The 19,968-nt window shown below is 42.6% G+C and overlaps 1 pseudogene; it reads left to right on the top strand.

Moving 5' to 3' along the window:
* The window catches only part of LOC124622883, a 74,339-nt pseudogene that overhangs the window by 39,537 nt on the left and 14,834 nt on the right, over positions 1 to 19,968 (top strand).

The raw sequence follows: 19,968 nt of genomic DNA, 5'->3' as shown, positions 1-19,968 counted from the left end.
TCTGACTACAAGAAAGACTTATGCAAATGTTTTCATGTGCAATGGATAAGGAATGGAACGCTGGCAGAGAAAGTCAGAGAGCTAAGGAAGGTATAATTCGCTTGTACTCTTAACCGTTTCCTAAAGTTGTTCAATATGAGCACCGGAGGCGTCGACCTGAGGCTGTACATCCCCAGATTTGCACCTGGTGGCCAAAATTGTAACTGTTTTGTTTCCAGCGTAAATCGGTTCCACATTAACGCATTGGCATATCAACCAAGCCATCGCCGCCATACGATAATTACAGCCTTCACTGGACCTCCGTGAGTAACTGCACTTTAATTATAATCACCTGATAAATTTACATTTATCGCTAGTACGAATTTCTCAGTTCGCTAGCCAAGACATCGTGACAATTGCCCATCACGAGTATGAATACCATCTGGCGGTCCTGCGGATGCATGGCGGGGTAAGGAAAGTATGTAAGGGAAGCAAAGACGAATCGGAAATTATTCCAGCGATGTTATTCCAGAGAATGAGGAAATACACGGAAACAAGCTATTTTGACAAAAGGGAAATTGTTACGGTCCATTTCCTGGTAAAGAACATCTCGGAAACAGCTAAGCTTGTTCGTGTGCTACTGTCGTGAATATCTACACTAAGCTGACGAAGTTAATGGGATAGCGATGCTTACATGTACAGATGGCGGTAATATCGCTTACACAAGATATAGAAGGGGAGTGCATTGGCGGAGCTGTCATTTGTACTCACGTGATTCAAGTGGAAAGTCTTCCAACTTGCTTATGGTATTACGACAGGAATTAACAGACTTTGAACCCGGAATGGTAGTTGGAGCTACACGCAAGGGTCATTCCATTTCAGAAATGTTGAGGAATTTAATGTGCCCAGATCCACAATGTCAAAAGTGTGCTGAGGATACCAAATTTCAGACAATCTTTCACCATGGAAAACACAGTGACCGACTGCCTTCACTTAACTATCGAGAGCAGCGGCATTTGCGTTGAGCTGTCAGCGCTAACAGACGAGCAACAGTGCGTGAAATAATCGCAGAAAACAATGTGGAAAACGTATCCCTTAGGAAAGTTTGACGTTATTGGGCTATGACAACAGACAGATGCGATACCTTTCCTAATAGCACGACATCGCCTGCAGCGCCTTTCTTGGGCTTGTGACGATATCGATTTCGCACTAGACGATTGGAAAACCGTGGTCTGGTCAGATGAGTCCCGACTTCAGTTGGTAAAAGCAGATGTTGGGGTTCAAGTGTGGCGCAGACACCACCAATCTATGGAGCCAAATGTCAACAAGGCAACGTGCAAGCTTGTGGTTGGTCAGTAATTGTGTGGGCTGTGTTTACATGGAATGAACTGGTCCTCTGGTCCAACTGAAGCGATCATTGACTGGAAATGGTAATATTCGGCTACTTGGAGACCATTTGCAGCCATCCAAAACGACGATGAAATTGTTATTGATGACAATACGCCGTATCACAAATGTTTGCGATTTTTGAAGAACATCCTGGACAACTCAAGCGAATGATTTGGCCACCCGGATCGCCCGACGTGAATCCCATCGAACATCTATGGGACATAGTCGAGAGGCCAGTTTATGCACAAAATCCTGCACCGGCAACACTTTCGCGGTTAAGGACGGCTATAGACGCAGCATGGTCCAATATTGACGTGATGCTGAGAGGTATTCCTTGACTTTTGTCACCTCAGTGTATGTAAAATGGTTGAATGACGATTAATCCACGACTGCACGACAAGGAGTTGGACATCCACGCCCCATCACAGGACATCGAGGTCGGTAGATTTTCCGCTCTATAACTGTGCATAGCGGGCGATCTGTGGCAAGTATACTGGTACAGGCACAAGTTGTCTAGTGTACACCGCTCAGTACATACTGTTGAACGCGAGACGCAGCAGTAGAAGATCCATACGTGTTCACTTGTTGACCCAACGGCATCGTGAATTACGATCGTAAGGATAATCGAGACTGCAGCGTGGATTAATGGAAACATGTCACCTTGTCACTGAATCACGTTATATCAGGTCTATGGTCGGGTCCAGATATACCGTCAAATAGGCATACGGCTGTTTCAAACATGCGCCGCGCCGTCGAAGCACGGTAATGAAGCAGTCCGTGATGAATATCTTTTCCGACAGAAATCGGAGTTATCCATACGAGAACGGAACAGTACAGGGAGTCGGTATCTTCCGCCATGGACTATGCAGTCACATAAGTATCTTACAGGTAGGTATGCAGATGGTTTTTCCGTAAAACTAACAATAGACTTTTGTTTTTCAGTTAAAAAACCTAAGAGTTCATATTTATATTGCTTACCTATAAGTCAGTGCTGAAATACTTATGCACAATAACTATTACCTCTTTAATGAGGGATGTCAGCCTGAAATCCTGGAATAATGTCACATGACTCTTAATAAACATCACGTGTAATAACATGAAGATAAGTACACCTTTATCTTCGGACAGTATTTCTTTAAAGGCATTGATACCTGGCAAGAACGTGTGTAAAAGATTTGTGCATCATAATGAGATCGATCGTTCCCACTCTGTAGGTCTCGGTTCTCTGTTGTCGAAGTTACTGCTGTCAAGAGTAATCGCAGAAGCGAAGTGTTAAATTCATGAGATTATTGTTGTGGACTGGCAAGACAGCCAATCCACTAGGAGGGAGCCGAAAGGCATGCGTTTAAGCTCACGCAGGCTGGCGTGAGGTCTGGAACAGGTCAGGGATATGAGACTAGCAAAAATAGTACGTATCTGTTGGAATACTTACTTTAATCCATAATTGGTGAACATCGGTCTGACGGTACATGCATCACAAGATAAATAGCAAATGATAATGGCGCCTTGCTAGGTCGTAGCAAATGACGTAGCTGAAGGCTATGCTAACTATCGTCTCGGCAAATGAGAGCGTAATTTGTCAGTGAACCATCGCTAGCAAAGTCGGCTGTAAAACTGGAGAGTGCTAGGAAGTCTCTCTAGACCTGCCGTGTGGCGGCGCTCGGTCTGCAATCACTGATAGTGGTGACACGCGGGTCCGACGTATACTACCGGACCGCGGCAGATTTAAAGGCTACCACCTAGCAAGTGTGGTGTCTGGCGGTGACACCACAATTATGACTAAACGAGTAACCCGTTTTTTGCAGATGCTTCTTCAGATGATAGGAATGAATGAGTTCAACCCGAACAGTGAGTTCATGCAACTCGTAGGGGAGCTCACGTGCAATGACGAAGCTTTCACGCAGGATATATGCGCCAATATCATGTTCATAATTGGTGGCTTCAACGAAGCAGAACTGATCAAGGTAAGCATACAAGTTATCAGTAGCGTTAAATTTCTTGATAAGGTAAAAAGTTCGAGATACGCGCCATTCAAAGGACATTAGGTAGATATCATTAACAAGTGAACTGTGACCTTCCTTGTTATTAGATATGGAGGGTGTATGAATAACAAGAAAAATATAGTTTGTAAACTACCCCTCCCCCCCCCCCCCCCCCCGCCCAATATACTTCTGTGAGTAAGTAAAGCCTTTACTTAAATTTCTGGCAAATGGATGAAGACAGAAATCAGATATGCTGACAGCTGTTAACTGAACTGTGTATCTAAATTGACATGTGCACTGAATCCTATATACACTGCCAGCCACATTAATGTGACCATCGCCTATATTCGACTTTAATGTGCGCTAACCCCTCACAGCCGGCGGGTGGCACCACCAGCAGTGGAGGGTACATAGAACATGTTGGCTGAACGCTCACAACAGCGTAGTAATCGTATTGCGCGGCGGAAGCGATATATCTGACGCCCAAAGGGACATGATCATTGCCTTCGGGGCCAGGGGTGGAAGCAGTTCCGAAACGGCTAAGTCTCTACGCTGTAGGCATTCCGCCATTGTTAAACTATACCGATCATGGCAAAATGGCGCTACCAGAAACTGGTGCCGAGGAAACTGTGGTGTACCACGGGTCACAGATGATAAAGGTAAACGATGGTTGCTGAGTTGTGTACGGGCTAATAGATCTGCAATTGAAACTCCCTGGCAGATTAAAACTGTGTTCCGCACCGAGACTCGATCTCGGGAGCTCTACCTTTCGCAGGCAAGTGCTCTACGATCTGAGCTACCTAAGCACGACTCACGCCCCGTCCCCACAGCTTTAATTCGGCCAGTACCTCCTACTTTCCAAACTTTACAGAAACCCTCCTACGAACCTTGCAGAACTAGCACTCCTGAAAGAAAGGATATTGCAGAGACATGGCTTAGCCACAGCCTAGGGGATGTTTCCAGAATGAGATTTTCACTCTGCAACGGAGTGTGCGCTGATATGAAACTTCCTGGCAGATTAAAACTGTGTGCCGGACCGAGACTCGAACTCGGGACCTTTGCCTTTCGCGGGCAAATACTCTACAATCTGAGGTACCCAAGCACAACTTACGACCCTTCCTCACAGCTTCAATTCTGCCAGTACCTAGTCTCCTACCTTCCAAACTTCACAGAAGCTCTTCTGCGAATCTTTCAGAACTAGCACTCCTGGAAGAAAGGATATCAGCGGACACACCGCTGCAGAGTGAAAATCTCATTCTAGATGTGCAGTTGTTGAATAACCGATCGCCCAGATGAACCAAGGGTCGAGCAACAGTGAACACTGCTGTGTACGGACATCTGTAGCAGGCGCCTGGTTCATGCGCTCGTGCTGACTGCCGTTCGTCAATGACAAAGGGTGGAATTTGCACGTCAGTAGCGCAACCTGGAGGTCAGACATGTGACCTTTACAGGTGAATAACGTTTTACGATCCATCGGACAAAGAAAACGCCCTACAACAATCGTCCGAGCGGTTTAGTCCGGAGGAGGGAGCGTTATGGTCTGAGGAATGTTTTCAGCCATTCCCTGGGTGATCTCATCAGTCTGGAAGGCACAGTGGATCAACATAAGCACACATCTACCTCTGGGGACCATGTTCACCACTACATGCAGTTTGGTTTTCCTCAGAGTGATATCATCTACTATAGGACAATGCCACGTGTCACACAGCTCAAAACGAACGTATTTCGTTCGAAGAACACATTGCCACCAAACTCCCTGGACTTAAAATCCAACTTAGATTCAGTGGGACAACCTCGCTCGGCCTGTTCGCGCCATGGATGCTCAACAGAGAGATCAATCTAGCGCTGCTGGGCACGACACTGGAGTCGCCCAGACTCCACATCCCTGTCGGTACCTGCAAAGGGGTTTTTCGGGCTTTTGACAGATGGCACAACTTTGACAGGTGGTCACATTAACGTGACTGGACAGTGCATATAGGTAGGGACCTAATTTTAATGATTGTTCTAAATTAATAGAATCCATGAAACTAACCATAGCACCTTTCTACACTTAAAGCATGTTTGTGGCCCATGATCATTCTTTCTACGTTCAATATCACTGTTCGTGCTTAGCCATATGTCCGTTTCATTAAGTTATATCACGCTACGAATATTTCAGTTATTTAGTTGCTTCACCTGAAATTGTTCAAGGCTATTTCTGATATTCAACTTTTGTAAACCAACGTATAAGAAATTAGTTTGCCATGTCTACTAGTGTATGCCGGAACATTCCATGATGTTGAAACTATTCAAAACCATGAGTCCACGCAATTTTGCTTCACAAAATTACTTGACATAAATATTCAATCACGAATATGACTCAAAAACATCTCAGTACTTTCAAACCCTTTGTTGTTGTTGTGGTGTTCTGTTCTGAGACTGGTTTGGTGCAGAGCTCCATGCTACTCTATCCTCTGCAAGCTTCTTCATCTCCCAGTACCTACTGCAACCTACATCCTTCTGAATCTGTTTAGTGTATTCATCTCTTGGTCTCCCTCTACGATTTTTACCCTTCACGCTGCCCTCCAATACTAAATGGGGGCACCTTGATGTCTCAGAACATGTCGTACAAACCGATCCCCTCTTCTAATCAAGTTGTGCCATAAACTCCTCTTCTCCCCAATCCTGTTCAATACCTCCTCATTAGTTATATGATCTACCCATCTAATCTTCAGCATTCTTCTGTAGCACCACATTTCGAAAGCTTCTATTCTCTTCTTGTCCAAACTATTTATCGCCCATGTTTCACTTCCATACATGGCTACACTCCATACAAATACTTTCAGAAATGACTTCCTGACACTTAAATCTATACTCGATGTAAACAAATTTCTCTTTTTCAGGAACGCTTCCTTGCCATTGCCAGTCTACATTTTATATATCCTCTCTACTTCGACCATCATCAGTTATTTTGCTCCCCACATAGCAAAATTTCTTTATTGCTTTAAGTGTCTCATTTCCTAATCTAATTCCCTCAGCATCACCCGACTTAATTCGATTGACTATATTCCATTATCCTCCTTTCGAGACACTGTCCATTCCGTGCAACTGATCTTCCATGTCCTTTGCTGTCTTTGACAGAATTACAATGTCATCGGCAAACCTCGAAATTTTTATTTCTTCTCCATGGATTTTAATACCTACTCCGAATTTTTCTTTTGTTTCCTTTACTGCTTGCGCAATATACAGATTGAATAACACGGGGGAGAGGCTGCAACCCTGTGTCACTCCCTTCCAAACCACTGCTTCCCTTTCATGTCCCTCGACTCTTATAACTGCTATCTGGTTTCTCTACAAATTGCAAATAGCCTTTCGCTCCCTGTATTTTACCCCTGCCACCTTTAGAATTTGAAAGAGAGTATTCCAGTCAACATTGTCAAACACTTTATACTTCAAAATTACATGTTTTCTGCGCTTCTGGGCTGCAGCCTGACCGTGTCACCTGGCCACTCGCCACCGAGTGCCTCACTTCAGTGTCTCGCTCACCCAGACTGTTGTCGCTTAATTCTACGATTTCACAGCCACTGGAAACAAGCTTCTAATATCGGACTCGGTGAGGATACCGATATGGTATCCTACGAGCTACACTGAGAGGTATTATACCCCCACAGAAAAGAATCGTTTACTTGCACTACATTTCGCAACCGGAACATAAGATGCAGGGTATTCACGAACAACTGCTGTCTCAGCGTTCCGTGGGGTCTAACACATCCTTAGGTAAACTGCAGTTACCACATTGCGCTTCGACAGTTTGGCGGAGGGAATATCGCCTTTAACTGAGAATAACTAGAAGAGTTCGAAGCAGTTTGAAAAGGACTCGATGAAAATGGTTTCGTCATTTAGCACTTCAGACTGCTGGCAGTAACAACTTTTACAGAGCTATGCACAGACTTAAAGTGAAGGCCCACAGAGTAACGGTAGTGCATCGACTGTCTTATTACGTTACTATTGCTCGACCCTATCTGTACTGCTAATAGCTGTGGTGGTCTATAAATGGTGAGGACGTTGCTGAAGAGAGCACTTAGCTCATGATGCACGGCTGCATTTATCAGGGTACATGAACTCACCGAACAACCGACGGTGGATATCCGAAAATTCTCAACAGTTACATCAAGATCTTCTGCAGTGAGTGAGAACAGGTGTGGTGTGCAATTAGTATCTTCGTGCTTGCCCGGACCGGCAGGGTCACTGGACGTCTCCCCATTTTAGAAAGCTTGCAGCATCAAGGGCAGGGCCCTCAAACCAGCTCGAGATTTTGACTATCTAATGCTCCAATTGGATATCCAACAATTCATCAATCAATGTGAAGCCGAATAACTGCTTGCATGAGAGCTACAGATGGACCAAAGCGTTAATGACTTGCTCAGTTTGTGGAGCTCTTTCTCTTGAATAAATCGTCCATTTTTTCCGAAATTGTAACCATTTGTTGGCTGTACATGTACATCACATCTTCTGATTTTCTTCTTTCGTGGTGCTCTCGGCGTGCCGCCGCCGCTCACCCGCCAATGTGAACACCGTAAGGGATTTGATATCCGGGGGCATTACTGCCTGCGACCTAGGACTTAGACAATTTTTCGGCTGAGTCGAACTTCGACGTAGATGTGAGGTTTGATACGAAACCAATTTTGCAGTTACTTCACTCTTCACATGTAAATTAAAATTGCGAGATGAAAAGCGACACGAACAGTAGAGTCATTTTTACTGAGATTCAGTAATTTCAAGCTTCATTCTGAAATCTTGCTTCCAGTTTAAGGACCAAAATTGTTTCAACTCCACCCATAGATGCAAATGCATACCCTTCTGTAGCGATTTCTGTCTTTAAACACCAACTTTTCGACAATGAAAGTACGACCTCCGGAAATACAACTGTTTTCTGCTGATTCGCATTTGTTTAAATCAAATTCCAAGTCCTAAGTACAGGCTTGCCAAGGTATTAGTTTACCATTGCTCAACATTTGTCAAAATACCTATAATTCTCTGTAATGTAATAAACTGAGTTAATTCTGTTTCTTTTTTAATTTCGTAGGTATCAAACTCTTCTTCCTCTTCATCTTCTTCTTCCATTCTTCTTTGGCTAGAACATGTTTCCTTCAGTATTATTCAGTCTACTCTGAGGTTGTCACTCCATCTTTCCCTTGAACGGCCAGTATTTCTGTTAGGAATGTTCCATTCATTCACACTGACTATGTGTTCGTTCCAATCCCGCTTTCTCTTATGTAATCGTTCGTTAAAGGAGTCCACTTATCCTTTTCTAATGCTTAAACTTCTCTCTATACCTCTCATTGTGTTCCCTGTAAGCATTCGCAGAAGTTTCATTTCCATGGTTTTCAAAACTATTGTAGTTTTTGATCGCTCAGGTCTTGTCTCAGCTGTGTATGTCAAAACTGGCCTCACTATTGTTTTGTACGTTCGTGCCTTTGCATATTTTCCTATATGTTTGTTCTTCCAAATACCTGACGGAAAAAACGTCAACACCAAAAAAAATTAATGTTGAGTAATGAAATCTCGGAAGTACTTCTCCCTATTTCAGTGAGTAACACTGCAAGATCACTGGTAAATGTAAGTTAAACATTAGCCATTGCAAATGAGAAATGCTTGTACATTAATAACCGGTTAACCACAATAATGTTGAATAGAAACATGCAAACGTAAATGTATTACGTTGCAAAGGTGCCAGATGTCAATTTGTGGTATCGAGTTACAGTCTAGTACACTTCGTTGCTCTGATGATGTACCGTACATGCTCGAGACAGATCTGCCGATCAAGTAGGCCAAGGAAACGCTTCGACGCTCTGTAGAGCATGTTGGATTACGACAGCGTTATCCTGTTAGAAAACACCCCATGGAATGCTGTTACTGAATTGCAGCACAACAGGTCGACTCACCAGAAAGACGAACAAATTTGCATTTAGGGTGGGTGGAATAACCACAAGAGTGCTTCTGCTGTCACTCGAAATCGCACCACAGACTGTAACTCCAAGTGTCGGTCAAGTGTAGGAAGCAGACAGGTTCGTCACATGTCCTCAACTAATCTCCTTGTAACCAACAGAAGGCCCTCACTGGCATCAATGCAGAACCAGCTTTAATCAGAAAGTGCAAAAGACCTCCAGCCTGCCCTACAATGACTTCTTGCTTGATGCGACTGAAGGTGCAAGTGGCAATGGGGTCAATGGAATACATGGTACAGGGCGTCTGGATCGGCCCTTGAAATAATCGATTTTTAACAGTTCGTTGCGTCACTGTGGTTCCAACTGCTGCAGCTCAAATTGCTGCAGCAGACGCAGTACTATGTGCCAAAGCTCCACGCCGAACACGATGATTGTCTCTCTCGATGGTGCCACATGGCGGTCCAGAGCCCAGTCTTCTTGCAACCTTAGATTCTCGTGACCACCATTGCCAGCAATCCATGTGCAGTGGTTATATACCTGTCAGGTGTTTCAGCAGTGTCGCAGAAGGAATAAATTAAATTACAATGAAATGAACCCCCTTAGCTGCTTATAGGCGTTGACATACGTCAACGGGGACAGATGAAAAAGTGTGCCCCGACCGGGACTCGGACCCGGGATCTCCTGCTTACATGGCAGACGCTCTATCCGTCTGAGCCACCGAGAACACAGAGGATAGCGCGACTGCAGGGATTTATCTGTGGCACGCCTCCCGCGAAACCCACATTCTCAACATACTGTCCCGCACTACATTCGTAGTGCCCCCGCCCATTATACCCATTACTCGCGGCGCGTTGCCAATTCCCGTAAGAGTTCTGGCACTGTGTGTGCATTCGCACAGAAGAAGAAGATGGTCAAGTGGCCGGTCAGCCTTAACTATATATTTACTAAGATGGTATCTGTTCTTTCGGACATGTCGCCTTAAAAGCATTCTTGACTAACATTAACTCACCACGTCCTATCTCAAAGGTAAAAACCGTTCACGACCGTTACAGCGTGTATTTAAAGAAAGCTTGATTTGCATCCACTTCGTGGTGCTACTAGTGCTACTCATATGCGACTGCCGCGAAATTTCAATAGCCATCATCTTGCAGAAGTAGAAAGACGCCTACCAACTTTCAGTTACGTAGCACAACTCGTTCTTGGTATTGCCTTTTTTCCGTCCGTATAGTGCCATCTAAACATCCTGCTACATTGTTTGCTTTTGCTACATGCTCTCTAACTTCTTTTTTTACATTTAAACTGCTGGATGGTTGAGTCTGAAAGATTTCATTACCGGTTGAATAAGTTTTCCTTCCATCTCCAGCATGCGTCTAATCGTTTCCATAAGTGTGGTCATATATTTTGAGCTGATATGACGACATTTAGGTTTTTAGCTGCCACGATAAATATATGTAAAAGCTTATAAAGGTAATCTCCACTATTTGCCAGCAGGACTGCATCGTTAGCATACCAAATGATTTCTATTTCTTCATCCCCAATTCCGTAGCCACTACCAAACAATACCTTCTTTGTCACCTAATCCAAGACTATACCGAAAAACAGTGTTAATTCAGAGACACCTTGTCTGATACCAGTATTAACTGCTATGCAACTAGTTATGCTGGAAGTTGAAAGCAGGAAGCAAGAACCAATCCCAGTTCATTATTTTGGAGCGCAACGATTCAATTATGTCAGGTAAACAGAGTCACTTTCCATTAGTCTAATTAACTCTGGAAATATTCACCCCACTATCGCTTACAAGTAGAAAACGGTTTTTATGCAGTTTATCTATGAGGGAAGTCAAATAAGTAATGAAACACAATACATATGTTATGGATGAGGTCCGACTTTAGCAAAACACAATTTTGTTTTTTATCCCAAACATGTTTCATTGCGGTTTCTGCATCATCAGTGCAATCGCAGTGAAACATGTTTGGGGTAAAAAAGCAAATTGTGTTTTACTAAAGGCGGACCCCATCCAAAAACATAAGTATTTTTAGTGCAAAGATGGACAAAAGAGCTTCAACCCCAACATGATTAATGAAACACATTTTTTTCCTTGGCCAATTTCGATTGAAAAATATGGAATTTGTAGTGGGACTTCGTAGAATATTCACGCTTCAGCTCCTATAGTTTCATGAATTTCCGATACGTGGCAGTGCTGTACGTAGCCTTCAAAATGACATATGTGACAGAGTTGTGTTCCTAGCAGATAGCTGTCATTGAGTTTGTATTGATGGAAAACCACAGCATTGACAGGCTGTGTCAGAAAGTCTACGGAGATCCGGCAGTGAAAAAAAGCACGTTGTGTCGTTGGGCGTGGTGTCTGTCATCATAGCCACGAGGTCGCGCAAAGCTGTCCGATCTCCTGCTTACCGGTTGGCCGCACACAGCTGTGACTCCCGCAATATTGGAACATGCGGACACACTCAGTCAAACAGCTCGCTGCACAACTGGACGTCTCCGCTGGTAGTCCTCACACACTCGTCCACGAGTTGGGGTACTCAAAGGTGTGTGCACGGTGGGTACCTCGCCGCCTAACAAGAAACGACTTCAGTGTGTTCGTCGCCACAAGAACGCAGACGAACTTTTCCTTCTCCGTGACAATACAAGGTAATACTAATGTTATTTAATTTGTCTCTGATAGTTGTCCAACTCCCTTAGGGCAAAGGTCAGTGTTGCAACTCAAGGTGCTCGCCTGCATTTTATCTGATATGTGTCCGTATTCTTTTACAGACGATGCTGCCCGTGGTTCTCGCCCACGCTCCAGCAGGCGCCGGTAGCAGGCAGTTCATCCACTACGGACAGGAGATCAAGAGCGGTGAGTCAACTGCTAGTTTACGTATGTTACTCTCGAGGGGAAGGAGATGGTACGCTATCAGTAACGGCGCAGCTCGCCAAATATCAAGGCTGTAGAACGTATCTTTGAAACCGTTCTGAATCGAGTGTCTTGAAGTGCTTCCTTCACCTTAGGAATCAAGTTGAAGTCAAAAGGGCTTAAATCCGGGGAGTGTGATGAGCGATACTGCACGATCCAGCCCCATCGATGGAACAAATCAGATAAAACGTACGCCATTGCGCCCGAGAGTTGTCCTCCAAAATGATGGGCATTGCAGCAGAAAATGTCGTCGCTTCTTTCCCTAAACTGGTTGTAGACTGTATTCCATAACTAAACAGCAGATCTTAATGCCCATGGAATGGAGTAATATCGGTGACATAAGTTTTGTGTGGCCTAATATTTAAATGGCACACATAATTTTTGATAACACCCGGTTTCTTATCAAATATCATGGTGTAATTGCTCAACAATTGTTTCAACTCATGCTTCTGTTGAGCTAGCAGGGCATTTGCTGCAGTTACTTTAACATCAGTCTGTTCTCCTATAGTTAACACTGATTTTTCGGTTAGAGGGTTAGAAATCTTCCTGTTGAAACTTCTCTTTATCAGCTTAATTTCGATCCTACGGCAGCAGCGTTCATGCAGTTCCTGCTTTTGAATTAAATCAACTATCAGAGGCACACCATCAACAGTCAACATGAGTTTACTGGAGGCGAAATCAATAATTGCATTTAACTCTCTCAGTAATTCATGTCCTAAAATTAAGCCTACGACAAGATTTGGGACAATTAGGCACGTGCGATCAATGGCTCCATTACCTAAATTCATTTTAATTCTTGTCTGTAGCTTCACTGACTTGGAGCGTCCTCCTACAGCACCAAATATTTTGCAGTTTGCCGCGGGTAAGGTCGGTATATTTGCTCGTTCCTGTAACCTCTTCATGAGAGCTGTGGAGATAGCATTTACACTTGCGCCTGTATCTAATATTGCTGTGTATTTAAAACCCTCAATATTAACTTTTATAGCCCCTTGTGGCATGCTTCGTGGCTTCAAGTTACAAGTTTTATCACCTTCAAGCAATTCTTCCCTGATATCAGCAAGGTTGTATCTAATCAATTTTATTTTATTGTCACGACCCCATTCACAAGTTTCGACCTGCCTTTCGGGGCTAAAGTTGGTCGATTTTAGTTTTCCTGTCCATTGTTGGGTATGTTGTGTTCATCACTAACATCAGTAATTATTGGAGAATAATCTGTCAATTATTGCTGTTATTGTTGTGATTGTGTGGAGTATTGTTGTTATTGTGTGACTGGTTCCAACCTGATGTTCTGGGATTTTGACGATATCCAGGATTATATCTTCTTCCCTGTTTCCTGTTGTTATGGGATTTGTAACCCTGGTTGTTACCATTATCCTGACGAGAATTACTATTTGATCCGTAACTCTGTCCTTGTTGCCCATTATCGATATTTGATTGTTGTTGCCTGCTGTTGTTGTGATTACTATTGCTATAGTTCCTTTCATTTAAACCATTGATCTCATGTGGATTGTAGGACCTAGCTTTAATATCCTCTAATAGCATATCAACTGCATCGACTGCTGTCAAGAATTCTTTCAGGTTATTGTCGTTGACATGCAGCAATTTTGTTTGTATGTCAATCGGAAATCTGGATTTTAATACTTTAATCAAGTCTTTGCAAGAAATTGGTTCAGACAAATATTTTGTTTTGTTGAGACATCGCTCAAAATATTTCCTGAGTGTTCCAAGTCTTGAATTATATGGTTCTGGGTTATATGTTTGCTTTCTTATCCTTTCCTGTATTGCAGGAGACCAATATTTGTCGATAAAAGCCTGCTCAAAATCTGAGTACATAAGTGTCTATTGCCTCACTACTCCACATAGGTCCGTCTCCTACCATATGCCCACTTACATAACTCATTTTCTGTCTTTCTGTCCAAATCCTGGGTAAAACCCCTTTAAACGATTTTATAAACACGATGGGATGAATAGTTTTCTTTTCTGGATTGAAAGTTGGAAATTGTCTATATTTAATAAGTTTTTCCTCCATATGAAGTGTTGCACAATCTGATACACGATCCTGCATGCCGCTGCTATATGGGGAATTGTCAGTATGTCGATGTTCATGTACACCAGCATTTTGTTGGATGCAAGATGGATTAACTCTCTCGCTTGTGTAGATGTTCTCGGAGCCTACTGACTGATAATCTTCGTCAGACTGACGCATATCGTCAATTTGTTTACGCACCTCTTGCAGACCTTGGAAAAATTCTTGGTATGGAAGCTCTGTGTCTGTCAATACTTCTTCGAACTGTTTCCGAATTTTCAATAAGTCGTTTGATAATTCTTTGTTCTGAGAATCTCTGCCATTTATAGCTTCGGTGACTGCAGACTGAACTTTCTGCTCAACAGCGTCCGCTAATTGCGAAGCACGCTCACCGAGCCACTGATTAAAAACATCGGAAAACTGTTCCATCTCATGTGTAAGCTGTTGCTTAACCACGTTAGCTTGCCCTATTGTAACGTTATGTAATTCCTGTGACAGTTCTGTAACTGTGGCCGATAGCTGTTCTTGCTTTTGTGACACTTTATCAAATTCTAACTGAAGATTGTTAACCACTTCAGGTAGGTGCTTGTGTGCTTCCCGAAAAATTTCAAACTCTGTTATTAAAGCTGTCTGCGTAAGAGAAACTTGTTCTGTTTTAGTTTTAAGTTCCTCTTGCATATTTACAATCTGCATTTGCAAAGCTGTTTTCATTATGTTAATCTCTGATTTAAATATCGACTGTGATTCTGCTATTTGTTTTTGCAGAGCAGACTGTAGTTCGTTACGAGACGCAGCTTGACTTTCTCGAAATTCCCGAGACATTTCCTCTATTCGTTTCAGTAAAACTGTTATATGGTCAACTACCTCCTGCACATTAGTTTGAGGCACACTAGTTTCACTCGATTGAGCCATCTTGGTCTGAGATCGTGTCTTAACCATATAATCACACAATAATTAATACTAAATGATCCGTTAAAACGTGTGTAACATATACTGTTTACTCAGTAGCTAATGACGTGCTAATGGTTATGCAGATGACCGTTTTGTGACAAATAGTCGTATTGAACTGACACACAATTTGTAACACAAACTACCGCTAATCTACTAAGGAAGTATATGCCTATCTACACTTAACTCTTTGCTACAACCCATAGACGAGTCAGCAGAATAGAATATGACAACGTACACTTACTCCTTGTAGATAACTGCGATATAGACTGGCATATCTCCGCTGTTTATCTCCTTTATGGTAACTTTGTTCTATCGTTTCGTCACAAATGGTTACATGAAAAAGAAAATACAATTAACATCATACAATATTAATCACAATACATATACAAACATTTGTTGCTATGACAACCGTGTGTGTGCTCATGTATGGTGTCCTGATCATCTGTCGCCAACTGTGGTAGATTATTTTATGTGTTTGTCTATTTTTTGTTTGTCTGTTATCGATGTATTGTGCTCGCAGTAAAAGGTCGTAACAACGTGATAAAATTGTCTCTGATAGTGCTGTTAAAAGAATTACTGTTTGTTGCGCGTATGAAGAGTCTAGGGAGAGTCGGCTGAATATTTTCAGCAACTATTCAAACATGAGATTGCAGGTTCGAGTGCTGTTGTCCACGTCTCTTCCCGTACACGTCGCATTCAATCTGAAACAATTCTGCTATTTCAGTACTTCCAAAAATACTAATAAAGGTCGTGACGCTCACCTTTGTTCTCATGAAATAATAACGGTTTATTGTGTCTCTTGTACAATTCTCCACATAACATCAAAAGAAGTGAACAGAAAAACCCTAGTTACCCTTAGTTACGAGTAAACCACAGAGAAAGTAATATTCCGATTCAACGATATAATTATCATAGAGTCTCTCAGATAAAGTCTTTGCCACTTAACTTTCTCACAGTCGATTCAGTACATTACATATTTATTACACTACAGGGCGTAAGTTATGACTGATATGTTCGATCTGTTGGGCTGGAAAGTGCCATATCACACACCACACACTGTGATTTCGATTTGAAGTCTGAGGTCAAGGAAGCACTTCGTGGCATTCGCTTCAGAACTGTTAAAGAGGTTCGTCAGGCAACAGACCGGTCCACTCGAACTAAGAACACAACTGACACTGCTAAGTGTATCCTGCGAGTACCATGTCACTGGCAATGGATTATACACAAAGCTGGTGACTGCTTTGAAAGATCTTGGATATTAATAAACCGCTTCAGCTGTGTCTAGCCCTTTATTTTCAGATCACTACCGGTTTCGTACCACTAAAAGGCACATCTTTAGGTGAACTTCTGTATAACAATAAATACAGAAGGAATAACAACCCTGAGCCATCCATTGATATGATAAATTTTCTAAAATTGTTTCCTGATTTTTGAAAAAAATTAAGAAACTATTAACAACTTTTACACGACTATATTAAAATATTGTACTCACGCAACTAAAACATTAGAGCAAAAATACTCAGAACTTCTGAACTAACATTCGTTGTCCGTCAAAACAAAACATCGCTAAAAGGCAGTACGTTGTGGAATAAAACAGCCAGTTTCCAATACGGTGGATGGGTCCTAAATAAATCATACCATAGTGAACCACTGTAAGGTGAAAGTAAATGAGAAACTATTAAAGTTCAAATTGCGGATATTGAGAGTAACTAATATTAGTTAAAACGCCGAATTTTTATCAAGCAAATTACCTGCATTGAGATATTTCGATTTGGTCATCGGCTGTTATTTAGTTGCTTCAGAATGTCATTTAAAGAAAGTGTCGGGAAGCAAGTTAAGCAGTGCTCTCGCATCAGGAATTGCAGTGTTACTTTCTAGGAGTTATCTCCCACAAACCTCTTCTGACGCTGCGAAGAGGAGGTGGTTTTGACTTCCCATACATTTAGTAACTCTGGAAATAATTCATAAAAGAGAAACCAAATGCGGAAACGTGAATCACACAAAAAAACCGACAAAGTAAATATTTGCAAAACAGTGGATATGCGAAGAGACGGGTTATACCAAGCAATTTTATGCAGTATAGAAATTGCCTGTCATGTCAGATCAGATCCAGCTTTCATTAAGCAGAAATTTAGGCTCCCTTCCGAACAAACGACTAAGTGTATATCAGGGCTTGCAAACGATCTTTGATTTAGAAACAGAGCGAACGTTTCAGTAGACCTGCATCACAGAGTTGAGAAGAATCCTAATCTTAGCAGTAATGGAAAACACGTAGGCAGTTAAAAATGAAACATTTGTGTATATGATAAGGGCAAAACTGGAAAGTAAGTTACTTATTTCGCATTACCGGTAAATGTCAAGGCAAAATAATTCACTGGAACTTTCAATCCGACGGTAGCGAATCAAAACTTCATCCTCCCAATAATATTGTTGTGTAGCAGCAGTTCACTATGGAGGTCAACAAGTACAATTCAATTGAAATAAAGTGATTTATTAAAGAACGGTTGGAAAATGAGGAGTAATAAATGAGCTACGCGATTCCAAACATTCCGAACAAATTGTCGATACGAGTTTGAAGCCCTTACTGTGCCCATCATTATGGACACACGTCACAGCAGGCACAACGGTTAAGGATTATGTTTTGTCACAAATTTGTCATGTCAGGGACGAAACTGAAGAATAAGAGACACATTGCTTGTTGTTGAATCGGATGTCAAGGTCAGTTTTCGTGTAACCTACTTGGTCGCTGGACCGTTTTAGTTATTCTAATAACACGCAAAAGATCAATGTCTGATGGATTAGAAAAAATAAAATATATTTGGTACTCCTATGAACAATGCACTTTCTGATATTAGAGAAGATCCGAAGTCAGGAGCATACAGCCCAAGAACTGTAACACATGCACTTACTCAAGGCCGTGTGCGACTGGGCTTATTCTATCCTAGACACTTTAACACAGATTAACCGTGATCAGAAATTTTGCATAAGATCATGAGAGGTGAGACTGTAGTGGCTTAGTGTTATGTCCTGAAACAGAGAACAAGAGTTCAAAGGCTTAAATAAACCCAGTGGATACAGGTATATTTGCTGTACAGCGAGAGGATTAGCAGCATAACATGTAGTTTCGTGAAACACTACTGTGATAAATTATAGTATGCTTTCATGCCAGCTTCTGTTCTCTCAGCTTTCTGATGTCTTCATCATTTTCCCTATTTTGTAAAAAGCAGTGTATTTCCACAAGGAAATGGAAAAAAAATGATGGTACGTAAAGTCAGCGTAACTGAACAGGTTACCTCAATCTAAGCCGAATTCTGGTACTATATGATCATAAAATCAACGTAGGAGTGCAATGGTTACGTAATTTTTAAGACTGAAGTCTGTTAAGAAATTTCATTTACCCATAGAAAACCCAATACTTCGACAGCGGGTTGTAATTTGCGATTATACAGTTAATATATGAACGCATGGATTCGCAGCTTCCAGCTGCATAGAGTAGTTTAAAATCCACTAGCTTTCGGCCGAATACTCCTCGGCCGGCGTTATATGATGACTGTTTTTTTTAGTCCTGCTATCGTCCTCATATAGCCACGCTGCCTTCTGTGACGCCACTGGTAGCCACTCCAACGCCATACAAGGTAATGTTTTCGTTGCACGCCCGCCGCACCCGCTTCAACCTTCCGATGGCCGAGTCCCAAGTCCTGCTTAGTTGTAGGCCGGCTTCATAAGGGTGTTGTCACAACTTTGTGATAACACCCCCAATAAAGTCGGCTGTTTATAGGTAAGCATGGCTCGCGGGACTCGGCCATCGATAGGTTGAAGCGGGCGTTGGAGGGGGAACCAGTGACGCCACAGAAGACAGCGCTGCTCTATAAGAACGGTGGAGGCAACGGAAAAACAGTCACCAGTTGACAATGATTGACGAGCACTCAGCCGAAATCACACGGATTTTAAATCACTTGACGCAGCTTGAATGTCGAGAGAATTTTATCAACGGATACACTAAAATACGTCTTTTCTGTAATTCTCTTCGAACTAGGGCCCACAACGTGTGTATAGGTATTAAGCGAAGTTATTGTTCCCTCATCCCAGCGAAATTTACACAATAGTTTGTATATCACTACTGGCCATTAAAATTGCTACACCACGAAGATGACGTGATACAGACGCGAAATTTCACCGACAGGAAGAAGATGCTATGATATGCAAATGATGAGCTTTTCATAGCATTCACACAAGGTTGGCGCCGGTGGCGACACCTACAACGTGCTGACGTGAGGAAAGTTTCGAACCGATTTTACATACACAAACAGCAGTTGACCGGCGTTGCCTGGAGAAACGTTGTTGTGATGCCTCATGTAAGGAGGAGAAATGCGTACCATCACGTTTCCGACTTTGATAAAGGCCGGATTGTAGCCTATCGCGATTGCGGTGACAGGCATCTTATCCGCATGGCTGTAACGGATCGTGCAGCCACGTCTCGATCCCTGAGTCAACAGATGGGGACGTTTGCAAGACAATAACCATCTACACGAACAGTTTGACGAGGTTTGCAGCAGCATGGACTATCAGCTCGAAGACCTTGACGCTGCAACACGGACAGGAACGCCTGCGATGGTGTACTCAACGACGAACCTGTGTGCACGAATGGCAAAACGTCATTTTTTCGGATGAATCCAGGTTCTGTTTACAGCATCATGATGGTCGCATCCGTGTTTGGAGACATCGCGGTGAACGCACATTGGAAGCGAGTATTCGTCATCGCCATACTGGCGTATCACCCGGCGTGGTGGTATGGGG

This window comes from Schistocerca americana, chromosome 7 (assembly GCF_021461395.2).
Source record: "Schistocerca americana isolate TAMUIC-IGC-003095 chromosome 7, iqSchAmer2.1, whole genome shotgun sequence".
In the NCBI taxonomy this organism is placed as follows: domain Eukaryota; kingdom Metazoa; phylum Arthropoda; class Insecta; order Orthoptera; family Acrididae; genus Schistocerca; species Schistocerca americana.
Note: the sequence above shows the minus strand (reverse complement) of the source record. Positions and strands in the feature narration are given on the sequence as shown.